Source organism: Ips typographus, linkage group LG2 (genome assembly GCF_016097725.1).
Source record: "Ips typographus isolate SLU linkage group LG2, UJ_Ityp_2.0, whole genome shotgun sequence".
NCBI lineage: Eukaryota > Metazoa > Arthropoda > Insecta > Coleoptera > Curculionidae > Ips > Ips typographus.
Genome location: NC_138423.1, coordinates 12,083,434 through 12,099,189, shown reverse-complemented (window position 1 = coordinate 12,099,189; position 15,756 = coordinate 12,083,434). Strand labels below are relative to the sequence as shown.

General features: G+C 32.6%; 1 long non-coding RNA gene across 1 annotated transcript in view; it reads right to left on the bottom strand.

Annotated features, from left to right (window-relative positions):
• LOC145725375 (uncharacterized) overlaps window positions 1-15,506 on the bottom strand; it is an 83,637-nt gene extending 68,131 nt beyond the window's left edge. The window contains exon 1 of the long non-coding RNA XR_014177249.1: window positions 15,215-15,506. This is a non-coding gene — a long non-coding RNA (uncharacterized LOC145725375). The remainder of the gene's footprint in view (window positions 1-15,214) is intronic.
• Between the last annotated feature and the right edge of the window lie 250 nt (window positions 15,507-15,756).

Genomic DNA, 15,756 nt, shown 5'->3' with positions numbered 1-15,756 from the left:
AAGAGAGTCCAAAAGTATATTTTCAGGACTTGAATATCCGTTTCCCCAACATTGGCTAAGTTGAGTTTAAGTTTAGATTGTGTTATTTGGCACCTGATCTGTCACATTTAAACCTCAACTTAGCTTAAGCTGTCCTTAAAATTGACTTGAAAATGTCGGGAAAACTGCATTTTTGCTGTACAACTCAATTTTCTGGACTGAAACAAGTCTAGAATTCAATTAAACATTGCAGACAGTCCAAATTAATTTTTCGGACTAATTTATTTCTAAAAATTACTTTTTAAGACTAATATTATAGTCTTTAGTGACAACATTTTTTACTTTCATTACTAAAGACTCCGAAACTTGACTTGTACTATTATAAATAGTCTTAAACTTGATTTTTCAGTGTTAAAGCACTAAAAAGAGTCAGAATTTTTTAAAAATGCTCCACTTTTTACACCGATAAGAGTAGAAATCAATTTAATAGTGAAGCAGCTTCAAATGACATTTTCAAGACTGTGGACAGTGTACCAACTGGCTTTCAGGCCTGATAAGTCAAAAACTTTGTGAAGATCGTCTTAAAACTCGATTTTTCAGACTAAAAACCGTCTTGACTATTAAGAAATGCTCGAATTTTTGGCACTGAGGTGGCTGCAGGGCAAGTTAATAGTGACAAAGCTTGAAATGACATTTTTAGGCTTATGGAGAATCTAAAAATTTTTCTTTAAGCTTGCTATGTCAAAAACTTGGTGAAGATAGTCTTGAAACTCCATTTTCCAAGCTGAAAGCAGTTTTAAAGCATTAAAAATAGTTCTAAGAAAATGAAAAGCAAAGTAAAAAAATTGAAAAGTTAGTCTTCAAGTCGATTTTTATGAACATAATGTCAATATCCTGCATTTAAGACTAAAATATTGAAATTTGTCTGTAAATTATGAAAACTTACTTCAAATGCAAATTTTAAACTTCCAATGTCACTTTTTATTGGTTTAGAGTCACTTTTTGGTGTCCAAGTCAATGTTCAAAGTTTAAATGTGTGAGTCTATAGTCAAAAATTCTAGAAAAAGCAGTTTTTTATAAAATCGTGCAAAAAAGTACACTTTTTTGAATGATTTTAAAGTATTTTTTGCACTATGGTATATTTGCTGTGCTCTTGTCATCAAACCAGTCGATTTTATAAAAAAATCTTGTATGCAACCCATGCAAAAAGTATTTTTTTGCACTTATGTGTTGTTAAAAACTTTCACTTGCGTGCAAAAAAGATGTACTTTTTGCACTTATAACTATTTCATGTCTACAAGTCAATTTTCAATACTAAAGATTTTCAATTTGTCTGGAAACTATATGACGACTGACTACAAAGTCAGTTTTTAAGCCAATTTTCAAGACTAAAGTTTATCAATTTTCTTGAAAACTATGGAAACTAGTTACAAAGACAATTTTTAAACTTCTCAAGTAAACTTTCAACACTAAAATCTTTCAATTGGTCCTGAAACTATGAAAACTGGCTACAAAGACATTTTTCAATCTTCATGTCAATTTTCATAGTTTTCAAAACAATTTTTAAGTTGTGTTTGATTGGTTTTTGATCTTTGAACGAAATAACTTAATTATCTCGTAAATGAAGTTCCAAATCAGATTTTTTTATTATTATACTATTTTATTTTTGAACTTGAACAAAGAAACTAAAAGAAACTGTAATTTTTGAAAAATATCCAGTCACGTAGTACAAAGCGAAAAAATGAAAACCATCTTCCTATATCTGCGCCACTGGACAATTTTGACAAACATAATTAACATTATATGTATAATGAGTATTAATTTCATAAGCGCTTGTCCCAAATTTGACCTAAATTGCTCCAACGCTCTGACAGTTATGACAAAAAAAAACAACCAACGCTTATTAAAAGCTTCTTGAGCTTTTCGGCGTTGCCAAAATCACTGAATCAATGATTCTAAGACATGTGCTAGGTTATGTAATTGCTTCTCTGACAAATAAGTTAAAAACTCTGTTATAAACAAATTTATACAACAAAAATGGTGTTTTTCAACTAGAAAGTGTTTTTTTTGCTTTTGCTACCTTTTCAACATATTGCTCAAGCACTAGACAAAAGGTATTACTTTAGCCTTTGGTTTAATCGGTTCATACTGCGACAAAGCATTCACTATAAAGTTGCCAAGTTTTAATCGGATAAAATGGCAAAAGGTAATATAAATCAGGCAAACGAAACCGATCTGCGTAGGTAACTACTTCGACAGGCGCCGTTTCTGCGCGAGCGACTTTGTCCGGCAAATCGTCGATTTACCTTTCTTTATAGCGGATTAAATGTCTTTAATGTTTCACGGTATACTTGAATCTCAAACGTTTCAACGGGGGCTTATTTATTGTTCTGGGTGATTATCAATATGATATAAAATACTCGAACAGAATGGTGTGGTTTGGATGCAACTACGGTATTGTTATATTTCTAAGAAGTAGAGAAAATCACGTTTTTTTGTACTGATGTGGCTTAAGTGTAGCATCAGCATAGTCTGGCAAAAAATCATCATTTACTAAGAATTTGATACCACAATTGCAAAAATGTGATTCTTGGCAGATGGACTATTGAAGAACAAGGGAAAGCCTGAAATAATTGTAAGAAATAAGTGTAAAAGTGTAAAATAAACTGCTGGGAGAGCGCATCTCAGGTTGGATAAGGCCGGATTTAAAAGGAGAGCACACAGTGCAAGGGACTCACTGCCTACTGGCAGTGCACACCTCGCCGATCTCCCAACCGACGAAATCATCAGAAAGTTTAGTTTCGAAAAACAATTTCTAACGGAACTGAGCACCAAGAGAGATTGGAGCAGAGAATCCATTCAAACGTTGGGAAAAAATACCATAATATGGTATACGGACGGATCTAAAACTCCCGAGGGGACTGGAGCAGGCCGTAGACTCTGCCTCGCACCAATTACTCCGAACCCATGGGCCAGTACCCTAGCATTTTTCAAGCGGAAATTCACGCTATAGAAAGGTGTATTCAGTTTAACCTCGACAGGAAATACCGGAACAAGGAAATTGCGATCCTTTCCTATAGCCAAGCAGCTATCAAAGCATTGCGCTCATCTAACAACAACGTGATGATGGTTCTGGAGTGCCTAGGAAAGCTCAATGATCTAGAAAGGAACAACAAGGTAACCCTCCTCTGGGTTCCGGGGCACATCGGAGTAGAGGATAACGAACAAGCAGATACTCTGCCACGAAAAGGAGCATCAGCGCCACTGATCGGGCCAGAACCATTCTGCGGCCTTGGAAAAGCATATGTCCAGGAAGTACTTAATAAAGCTGAAGAAGAACTGAGAGCAACGCACTGGCAAAGACTTCCAGGACTGAGGCAGGCCAAAAATCTCCTCGGTAATTTTAACCGAGCAAGATCGGACACTGATTAACCTCAGCAAAATTAGTCTCAAGGCATTAACGGGGTTTCTAACGGGTCATTGTCGACTCAGAGAACACCTAAGGAAGCTAGGCCTAAAAGAGGACAGTACCTGCAGGTTTTGCTGAGAAGAACCAGAAACACCCCACCATATCTTGCTGGAGTGTTATGCTGTACGCCACAGAAGATTAAACACACTGGGATTATACCAGCTGGCTGTGGAAGAAATACCTCGAACAGACCCACTCAAGATCCTGAAATTCCTAAAGGAACTAAATCTTGAGGGGCTGCTATGAACAAGGAAACCTTGAGCTAGCAGAAGAAGATGGGGGACAATAGATCTAATCAGGTCGCAGTACATCTGGTCACCATCCACACCTACCATTACCATTACCATTACTCCTTGATCTTACGTTTCAGGGAACGATTATGAATATAACTCTCAATATTTTGGGAGTTTTAATATTACATTTTGACATACTTACAGAGTTACTCAAATCTGACCTTTTAACTTTAAAATAATTAATTAATTACTTATTTTACAAATCAAAACATTTTCAAAACTAACACTTAAGAAAAACAACCGCTTGAACGTATAATCAATTATTTTAACTATACTCTCAAAAATCACTAATTTTCTTTAAGTAATTTAATCTTCGGCATTCACTCGATGTATATTTAGGACATCCATTAAACAGGTTTTAACACTATTACACCGATATATTAAACTCTCATCGGTAAGTTCAAATATAATCGACTTTCACCCGTATCAGTTGAAATCAATCTGGCGCTTTCTATGATATGGCTTTTAAGAAAGGGATAAGGTTTCATTTGTTTTGTTTTCCACCAACATATTAATACTTAGCGTGGGATTACCACGGAAAAAAACAACTGTTTGTCTATGTGCTTGTCGATGTTGACCAAGAGGTAATGGATTTTCTCCGCTTTTGTACTGTGGAGTGTCTTTTCGTTCTTGAATTGGAAAAAAATGAGGAATGTATTGTGCAAAATGTTCTATTTCTACGAGGTGTTCCAGAACTTAAAAGATTCAACTTATGACGTATCAGAATATATATAAACTTTAAAATTACTTATTAAATGTCAATAAAAATTGTGATAAGTATTGCCAACACATAATTTTGTCAACAAATTTTGCGTAAGATTAACATTATAAGCAAAGTTAAGCTATTAGGAGCATCCTTATTCTTCTGATAATAATACACAGAGTGTTTCAGTTTTAAGTAGCCAAACGTTAGAATAATACGTCAAGAAAATAATGACAGGGAAAAAGAAAAAAAAAGTGTCTTAAATTGCCTGTAATCTTCTTGTATTCAAATTATTTTTAAACTAGAATGTAAAAACGCCTGAGAAATAACAGGAACAAATTTATACTAATAAAAATGCTTTCAACAAAACTTTTAAAATACTAAGGCACCTTTAGGGCATTTTAAACCGTAATTAATATGTATTTTCTTTTTTTTTGACGTTGATTTGAAATATAGCGAAAATGAGCGATATATTTATACAAACGTATAAAATTGACTTGTTGATTGATTGTTAAAAAATGTCACTACAATGCAATATGTGACGTGAAATGTTTAAACAAATGTTAGCTAGGAATGTAAAAAAAAACACCATATCGATATGTGTCAAATTTGCTTGAAGCATATTATTACTGTAATGGAATTTATTATAATAACGGGTAAAAATCATATGCAAAAATAGACCTTAATTCCAAAGAAAACTAAAGCTACAATCTGATTTTCTTCTGTGGGCATTTAAATAAAAATAAAGACTTTGATACAGAATATTTAGAACAAATTTAGTTTTGTTAAAATGCTGGACATAGACAACTATTGTAATGGGACTTTCGATAATAGTGAATAGGGATAATACGCAAAAAGAATTTATACTATATTTATCATATTTACATATACACTATTAAAACAGGATTTGAAAATTTGTATAAAGTCTCTAGATATTAAATTTCTTTGAAACCAATCATCACTGAAATAGAATGTCCCATAATAAGGGACATTAATAATATGCATAAAAACGTACAAAATCACAAAGTGCACACATTTATTCTACTCGTAATTCATGTAATTGACAACAGGAACTAGTAAAAACAAAAATAAGTGGGATTAAAATGGCAACATATTGAATTATGGTTTACAAAACTATAAAATAAATATAATAGCCCAAAAATTACTTAAATTGGCTAGGTAGCAAATGGCAGCATCGCAAATTTTGACCAAATAACTACATGACGTGAAACCTTTTCGTTTGTAAGATACAGGGAAAAATTGAAAAATATCACTTTTGAAGCATTTGCTGTATCTCAGGTATCTTTAAACTGTTCGAAGAAAATAATATGTATTCCTGTAAATGATTTGCCTCAAAATCAAGTGACGCAGTTAGTTTTTTTTCAGCGTTGTTCATTTATGAAATATAGCAAAAAAAATTTATGGAACACTCTGTATGTGACCCTCAAAAATAATGTTTTTCAATTCTCCTTTTGTACCCTAAAACGAAAAGGCGTATGAAAATTCTGCGGAAGTCATATTTAATTTTCATTATCCATCAGTGACTTTGACGTTTTCAAACTGCATTCGTTTTGCTCAGCGATTAGTTGCGGTAAATGCTTTGTTGCCAGATTTCCGGTTAGCACAGTTTGCCTGTTTTCGTTGTGATTGAAAACATTTTTTTTAAATCGCGACATATCTCATATTAGTCATACGTGGATTTGGATTTAATATTTATTGGAGTAGTTAATAGCTATAATTATTGTGTAGTTGGCGTACATATATAAAAATACCAAATTTATGAAAAATTCGTGTTTGAAAGAGCATATGGCAACGAAGCGCGTTAAACGTCAATGACGTACAACGGCCGAATTAGTGCCGACGACTATAAATGCATGCGCGAAACAAAGACAGAAAACCTAATAAAATATCTACTAGGACAAAGCTTAGGTCAATGTTGCCAGAAGCTTATCTAAATTCATTCACTGGATTAGTTACATAATTTTGTTATTGACCTGTTGGCCCCAAAGTTTTTAAACAATTCTATTCTACACAGAAACCGAACTAAACATAGAGCATTGTTATTTGTCAGTCACAAAATTAATTTTGCAAGTAATTTAGTCGACAAGAAGACAAGTTTGACAACATCGCAGCAAAAGTTCCGCCTACTTCTTTTTTAAGGCAACTTCTGTCTTCTGTCAAGTGCTATGTACTTCTAAAATTGTTTTAAAATTCCAGAAGCGTATAAAATGTTACAAACCATTCATGAATTTTTTTATTCTAAAATCATTTTCAAAATTTCGCCACAGGTCTCTAGAAACGTTGAAACCCTCCAAAGAAACTTTTAGTACTGCCAAGTGCTTTTAATAAGTACTTTGGTAACTCAACACTTCATTATAGTTGCCAGAAGCCTCTAAAATTCATGCAAGATTCTTTTAATATTGTGGATGCTGCTAGAACCGCTTGTATACCAGAGAAACCTTTGGAAAACTAAAACTTCCATCAGCGCATTCGTTTTTGTGATGTCATCCTACTTTAATTTGATTTTCTGGGTAGTTTAGTACTTCTTCTTAATAAATTTTGTTGCTCTGGTACTCAATAAAAAAATAAAAATTTTTCCACAGGAAAAATTAGATGCACGAGGGATATTTGGTAAGATTATTTCCCGAGTTAAATAAACATTTTATTTTAATTAAAACAATAAGAACAATGATTAATAAGAACAATAACTTTCAAGCTAGAAAGGGTAACACTATTCTTTATGTTGCTGTAAGGAGTGTGAAATTTTTTCGATTTTTTTTTCCGGAAAAACTGCTGACAGCTAAGTTGACAGTTGTCAAGTGATTTTTCCACTTAAAATTTACATTTGTTATACTAATTCTTGATAGCGATTGGTCAAAATTGATAGGAAGGAAATAATCCCTAAAATTTTCTGGTATGTCTTGAGACACCCTGTATAACATGGCCTCTACTTCGTATCTAAATCTAAGCCATTTTACAGGTGCAAACGCCATAATACACCTGTTATCATGCAATTCTAATGCAGTTAGCATTCCAATTACTGATCCGTCTTCAATTATAGTTATCTAAGACGCACTTTATGTTGCCATATTGACTTTTATTATCATAGGATCATGATAATCAGGTCATTGGCGTAGTTGCCACAACAATCTGGTTTCAGGAATGTGTCTTCTTTCATTGTTAATAAATTTGCAAAAACGTTTTCCACTTGAAGTGTTTTAGGAATTATGAATATTAATACCATTAAACCAGTATTGATCAAATGAATAACTATCAACTTTGGTATAAAGGTGACTTACAGTCGGAAATTCCTTCTCAACTGAGACGTGCACTCGCATAAATAATAATAATTTTAAAAAAATGATTGAAATATTTTGAGTAATTGCAAAACAAATATTTGATGTTCGCAGGACTTTGAACATAGTCACCTGGCTCAGATAAAACAAAACAATAATTCAAGGTAATTGAATTTTTCCTGATAAAACTATTATACATTTTTAAATCACCATGTGTGGAAAATTACCTGTATTCAAGGGTTCCAGCGGATGTTCGTACAGTTTACACTTGCATAGATTAAATTGTAATTTATTGCACTATTATACTAGTCATTATCTGCATAATACGAGAAGCTTAATATTTAATGTCTAATAATGCTGGAGAAATACGATAAGTAACATAGATACAGTGAAAGATAGGGATATTTATACACTTTTTCGTTAAAAAGTATTATCAAAACGTGGTTGAAGAAGGGTTTTAATGCATTTTTTGTTATTGTACTTCTTAAAACCAGTGACGTATTATAGAAAAATTAACAAATTTATGACCCAATCAATTTTCGTTTTATTAAGTTTATGTCAGAAACTATACATTTTTAGGGGACTGTAAAACATGAATGATTAGTACAGGGTTATTGATTGAATTTAGACCACCCCAATTCAAGGTTTATTTTCAGTTTTAGAAGAAAACTTTCCATACAAAACTGATTTATAGATACAAAGATCTACTATATTATCTAGCTTATGAAATAAGTAATAGTGAGCTATACAATTGCATTTGATTTTTTCGAGATATCTAAGATGTAAGTGCAATTTTTGTAAAAACGCCCTCTATCGAAAAGACCGAAAACTAAGTGGAACATTGTTTTGGGACACTCTACAGGACAGAAAATGCTCCTTAAGATGCCGCAAAAACGAAGTTTCTACTAGTGATGAGCGATACCGTGATATTTAAATCACAACGTTAATTGTTACCGTTATATTTTGATATCAGTGATTTAATAGTGTGACGTGATCACGACATTCAGGCATTCACGATTTCGGCTACAAGAAATAAAGATCATCTTCCAGCCATAGCTCGATACGTGCTGTTAATAAGGCGCGATGTCGCTTGCGGCTCGTGTTAAGTCTTACGATGGTATTCGATAATCGACTTTATAGCAAAAACCGCGTTTTAGTAAGTCGCAACTTTGAGATGGGAACTTGGAAAAATCAGAAAACTGTAATCGTAATCACGTTATTCACGTCACGCTTTTGCGATACTTTTGGTAGCAGTTGTGATCAGTGATTTCTAAATATCAGTGATTAAATCACAGTTCGTTATATTTCGCTCATCACTAGTTTCTACGATTAGCCTTTTTCGAGATATTTCATTTCTTTCAAAGCAAACTTTGAACTACTCTCACCACTTTATTTGAAGAGATGAAAATTAATTCCAGCATTTTCTCTTGGCCACATTTTTTAATCAAATTTTTTTTTCGTAGCCGTACTATGTATAGTTTTTGAGAAACAGCCGCGTGCACGTCTTATTGGGACACCCTGTACATTACAAGTCATATAGGTATTTGCTTTAAAAGCCTAGTTTTCGCCAACACAAAAGAAATTGGTTGAAAAAATGTAATTTTGACACACAATTTTTTTTGGTTTAAAGTGCTTGAATTGTTAACTTAAGTGTTTTTATGAAATAAAACGCTCGATTATCGAAATACTTTATTTTTTATTTGACAAAATTGTTTTCTCTACCGGAAATTTATCAGATTAAGCATTTAATTTAACTTTTATTTAACAATTTTATTGCATTTTTCTGGTAATTTTACATGTTTTTATTTATTGTATGTATATTGTTTGTATACTGGGTGAGTGGTGGTGAGATTAGCCGTAAAACATAAATTATTTTCCGTGAAAATCCTAGCTCGCTGTATGCTCAAAAACTTTTCATATTTTCATATACAAGGTGTTTTATATGGACTTTAGCAAACTGAGAAATTTCACGATTTACAGACAAAAGTGTGTGTGTTTTTTCAAGTTTCGAGTTGATCTTAGGAATGGTAACCGGTGGTTTACTGAGCTACAGTGAAAAATATAAGATTCTAAAAGTTCTCTTCTTTCATCTCGAACCCATTTAGAGTTATAGATGCGTATATAAAAATCAATAATAATAATAAAATAATATACATAATGCAAATTAGCACAAATCTTGTATGAAACAGTTTGTTGTTCATCCTGCAAAAAAATGATTTGTTACGGAAAATCAAATTTCTTGTTACTGGTTATACCTACATATAAAAAATTATTAAACTACATCAATTGAATTGAAATGTATTTGATAAAATACACTATATCTTGATGGTTTGTCTATAAATAATGAAATAAGCTCTAAATAACATTATCGCATCGGACCATCTTGTCGAAGAAACGATTTAAACGCCGATAAAATCAAGATAAAAGTCTTGTATGTGTCGCACGACATCCGATTTATCAATACAGTTTCGTAACTTAATTAATCAAATTCGAAACTTAAATCCAAACGATGCCCTTTTTTGGGATGTTGACAATACATTACAAACTATGCATTTCACAGTCAGTTCAATATTTTTTTAGAAAAATAGAATTGGAATTGAGGTGGAAAGAGAAGAAATAGGAATTTGATTATTTAGGAAAAACAAAACATGTTTGAAAGGTATTTAACTAGAAAAAATGATTTCTTGTCGAAAAAATAAGATAAAAACAAGAATTAAGCAATTTGGAAAAAAATTTAAACCAAAAATTAGGTCGGTAACCTTTCTTCTTCTTCTTATGTCTTTCTAATATGGGTATACATACTTAGGCTAATGCCTATTTTGTCCTATTATGCCTCTTCGGACGTTGATGTCCAGCACTCTTTCCAGAGTTTTGGAGGTATCCTGTTGAGTTAAGTCTGTTGTCCTCTATTCTGTTTACGTGTTTATTCCAGTATTTTCTTCTTTGTCTTACCAATCTTCCTATTGCCTGTGTCTCGCGTTTTCTAAGGTCTTCGCTTCTGATTCTGTCGCGTAGTGTTTTCCGTGTATACTTCTTATTATTTTCATTTCAACCGATCGGATCATTTGTAATGTTTTCGATGTGTCTGGTCTTGTTTCGGCAGCATACGTTATAACAGGTCTGATTGGCGATTTATATACTCTTATTTTACTGTTTATGTTGAGGTAGTTGTTTTTCCACACAACGTCTCTTTGGCATCCTGATATTCGAGACGCCTTCATAGTTAGTTCTCTGACTTCATTCTGTAGATTTCCATAACTTGTTATCTCAGCTCCTAAGTATTTGAACTGATTTACTTGTTCTACAATTTTCTGGTCAATCTTCAGTTTGCATCTTGTTGGCTCTTTTGATGATACGTGACATTTGGTTTTGTCTGTGTTAATGACCATATTTAATTGTTTAACTGATTGATTAAAGGGGTGAAGTAATCTCTGAAGGTCGTCCTCAGAATTCGCAATGAGCACCGCATCATCTGCGTAGCAGACAACATTGAAGTACGTGTTCCCCATTTTGTATCCTGGTTTTTTAGGAAGATCTCCGACAATTTGTCCATAATCTTGTTGAATATAAATGGCTAAGTAAATCACCTTGTCTTATTCCTGTGCGTATTTGCACTTCTTCAGTTAATAGATGTCCTACTTTTATACTACTCCGACAGTGGTTATTGATCTCGTATATTAGTTTTATTAATATCTGGTTCACTTCCTTTTCTCGCATTATTTTAATGATGTCCGCCAATCGCATCCGGTCAAAACCTTTAGTCATATCGACAAAGCACATAGAAGCTGATTTATTGAATTCTAGAGATTTTTCTGTTATTTGCTTTGATTGATATTGATGATGATATTATTTTCATTTGATTGATATCCCGTCGGGTCCTGGACTTTTTCGATTTTTAAGATGTGTTCTATCGTGCTGCCTGTCATTTCTATCTCATTGTTTTCTTCTTGGTCTTCTTCTATTAGTAGTTGTTCAATTCCCTCATTTTCTTTATATAGGTTTTAAAAATATAACTTCCATTCTTCCGCATTGATTTTATTGGTCTGCATAGTATCCTTGATTTGTTCCTTCTTAGCATTCCTCATATCTTTCTCTGGCTTCCGATCTCCCTCCATCTCTTTGGTGAATCTGTCCCAGTAATCTTCTTTTATCTCTCTGATTCTAACATTTATTTTGTTTCGTTTCTGTTGCGTAAACACTTTATGTGTGCTTTCTTCTTGTGTTCTGATAGTTCCTTTACTTCCGGTGTAAACCATGATGTTTTATTTGTTCTGTTGACATCTACCTGTCTTTTTTCTGGAGCTTCTTTGGCTGCGTTAAGAATATTATGTTTTAGGGTTCTCCATTGTTCGTCTACTGTGTCTTCTCTGTTGATTGGGTTTTGTGTTATCTTCTGTGAGAGTCTACTTTCGTACAATTGTTTCACGCTTTCGTCTTCCGGAGATTCGATGTTGATTTTCTTTATGTAATGTGGTTTAGGTTTTGGAGTGGGGGTATAATTTGTCTAATTTTACAAAGCAGCAACTTGTGATCACTGCCCACGTTTGCAGCGTTAAGTGTTCTCACATCTAGTATCATCTGTGGAGTAAACGCTCTGTTAATTATAATATAGTCTATCACCGATTGCTGTCCCCTTGTGTTTTGCCAAGTGTATTTATAACTCATATCATGGTCAAAAAAGGTTGATTCTCATTTCGGTAACGTTTGATAGCCAAAAAGACAAACTGTATAACACTCTTTATTCAAATGATACTGGTAGCGCCATCGGCGGCCACTTACTAAAAATAATGAGTACATGGCAAATGCTGACCTCTCTGATTGTTAAAGAGAACTAAAGCTTATTGACTACGACGTTGAACGTCCTGCGGCACCTAGCGGCTTGCTGTCGAAACAAAGTCAACACAGTCGACTTACAACAGCATTAATTCCAGTGTTGTTTAGGTTGGCTGTAAGATGGCGCCATAGTTCATTTTATGCTATAAAGTTTAGTTTGATTAACTGTAGAGTAGATGGCAACACTTTTGAACAAATACTAGTATAGCATTGCTCAATTTTGTTCACCTTAAACTTTGTGTATATTTTAATAATTAGAAACTAATTTATTTTACCTTTATTTTACTAATAAGTGCCTGCACTCCTGCACAGTCTCAAAACCTCAATACTTTTGAGATTAAGTTAATGCTTAAAAAGAACTTAAACCAAAACAGAAAACTAACAAACAAGTTTATTAGTTTTCTAGTTAATGTCATTTATGTACGAAATACAATGACTTAATGTAAAAAAACAGAAACGCGCTAATTAGATTAGGACGAAAATCAGTCCCATGTGGAGTTGCAGTCAAAATGACATTTTTGAGTTAAACCAGTTTTAAAAAAGTTGAACCAATATTAAACAAGCCTAAAAGGTCTAATAGTTGGAAGTTACATTACATATTAAATGTCCTCTGTGTAACGGAAGTTGAATTTTAGTCTGCTCTCTTTCTTGGAACATCCTGTATACAAACAGGTCACTTTTATGTATATTCTTTGCTAACAAAAAGTGAAAAAAATCAAATAAAGTTTATTTGTATAAAATATGTTGTTATGTTGTTGTGCGAACTTTTCTGGTTTCAGTTCAATGGCAAAAAACTGAACCTATTTTTGTTAAATCTTGTAATTCAAAAAATGTTTTATTTTTTTGTTACAAATTTGTTAGATTTTTTTAAAGGTCATCAGGGTGACCATTATAAGGATGGATTGCATGGAGATTCGTGCAAAAGTTCGAAAGATATATGAAAATCAAGTATTTCTTATCATTTTTGCGATATTTAGAAAATGTTTTTGGTTTTTCCATTTTATTTATTTTTCATTCACATGGACAGAAAAAAAAGTACATACAGTACTAGATAGCCCTTTTGATAGCGTTTTCAACGATGTATTATACACGGTATGATTTGTACCAGGACGCAAGCCTGGCCAGCACGATCGCCAGACTTAACACCACTCAACTTCTTGCTTTGGGGTTACATTCAAAACCAAGTTTATGTTCACCATTTTGACACTGAAAACTAACTTTTGAAGGTAATTACCGAAGCATTTAATTCTATAACTCCAGGTCTTGAATCCAGGGTTGAAGATTCAACGGTTGGCATAGCATACCTACGAAAATAATGATTACCTTTTTGATATCATTTTTCTGATAACATTTATTATAACCTTTTCTGTTTTATTTTTCTAGTTTTAGTAGGTCAATTTTATTTATATTACTATTTTTATTTAACTTTTCCCTCATTGAAAAGTTTTATTCTGCTTGCTTCTGCTAGCAGCAAGTTTTGCTTATGAAACATTCTTTTTAAGATGAAAGCTAGGCGTCTGAAGTTTAACCTATTAAGCTATTTTCTATCATATTTGTTATATTATATGTAAAATAGGCATAATATATATAAATGTTTGTTTATACTGTGCTGAACATCGTTTATTTCGCTATTAAAAGGACAGTCTAATACTGGTTTTTTTCGGTCCCCATGAAAAACACCACATCAGTTGATAATGATTTAAAAGAAACGAAACGTTGTAATACATTTTCATAGACACTATCTTGTAGAACTCAAAAAGGTGCAACGAGAAAGTAATTTTTGTTTTTTGATATGATTTGAGATAGTTTCGAAAATGAATAAAATCAAAAATCCAAAAAATCACTTTTGTCTAAATATCTCAAAAATGAAAAGACATTCTTGATTTTCGAAATCGCCATGCATGTCCCCCTAATTGCGCAATTTTTTTCTAATTTAACCGACTTCTATTTCGAATCGTCGAATTTTTTACAGTTTCTTTACCTTGGTCACCCTGTAGAACAATTTTTCTTTTAATTTCTTAGCCACGTTGCCAACCAAATAAAGCTTTACTGAGCTTTACTTTGAAGCTGAACCAATGCCATTTTAATAATTGTTCACACAATATTTTGTTGTTGTTTGTTAGGCCAATCAATTTAATTAACTTAATTGTTGGTTTGGTGTTAGAGATTTAGCTGTAATCAGTCTAGCATTTTCTATTCGGAGACAAATAATGCATATTTCCTGCTACTGGCTTTAGGTATACATCAACCAAATAATGATAAGGATTATAGTTTACTTACGGCTGACAACATTCAGGATCACTTTTAATAATTAAACAAAAAAATATTTTATGATACAGGGAACTTTTCAAAATAGGGTACATCTAAAAAATGGTCTGTGTTTGATATAAGTTCAGGTATTTTTAGATAAAGCTGCTTTGACATTTTATAACATAAAAATACAAGGCAGAAATCATAAATAAAGTGACAATCTTGCAAACTTCTAACTGGTTGATCATTTTGGTCGTCAAAACAAATGTTTCCTAAAAGTTTCTATTAAAAAAAGTAAAAGTTTTTCTTCGATATTAAAAACAACTTTACCGCTATTCGAAATTAACTTTCAGTAGTTAAACTAAAAATAAACATCCTTTGTAAAACATACCTGTATAAGTACTTCTACTATCATCACGTAGGCACTTTTCATTAAACTAGTAAAGAAGTAGTTTCACTAACACTAAACCTTCCCACATCACATTATCTTGATAATTTGCTATTTTTTTAATAAAACTTAATGCTAAGTTACTGAAAAACTCAATTATCACGATTCGCGTTAGTCATACTATGAAGAGTCACGAATTACAACTAAAGACCGTCACCGTTCCGCAAAATGTCAATAATTTTAGGAATTAGATCACCTCTATTTATTGCAATATTATCTCCGGTGGAATAAGTAAAGCGCCGGTACAATTTCAAGGAGGTGAGATTTTGTAATTAAGTTTTTTGATATATGACAGTATACCGGAAAAAACTAAGTCAATAGAAGCGCGTCTAATATGAATTAAATGTGCTTAAACTACTCGAGTGCATTAATTTACATTGTTGCGTAAGTTAAAAACTTTTAAGCTGCCTGTAAATATTTTAGAAGTGAAGATAATTTTGTAGTGGTTTTTGAATTTGTCAACGAGAGTAGCAACTCGTGATCAT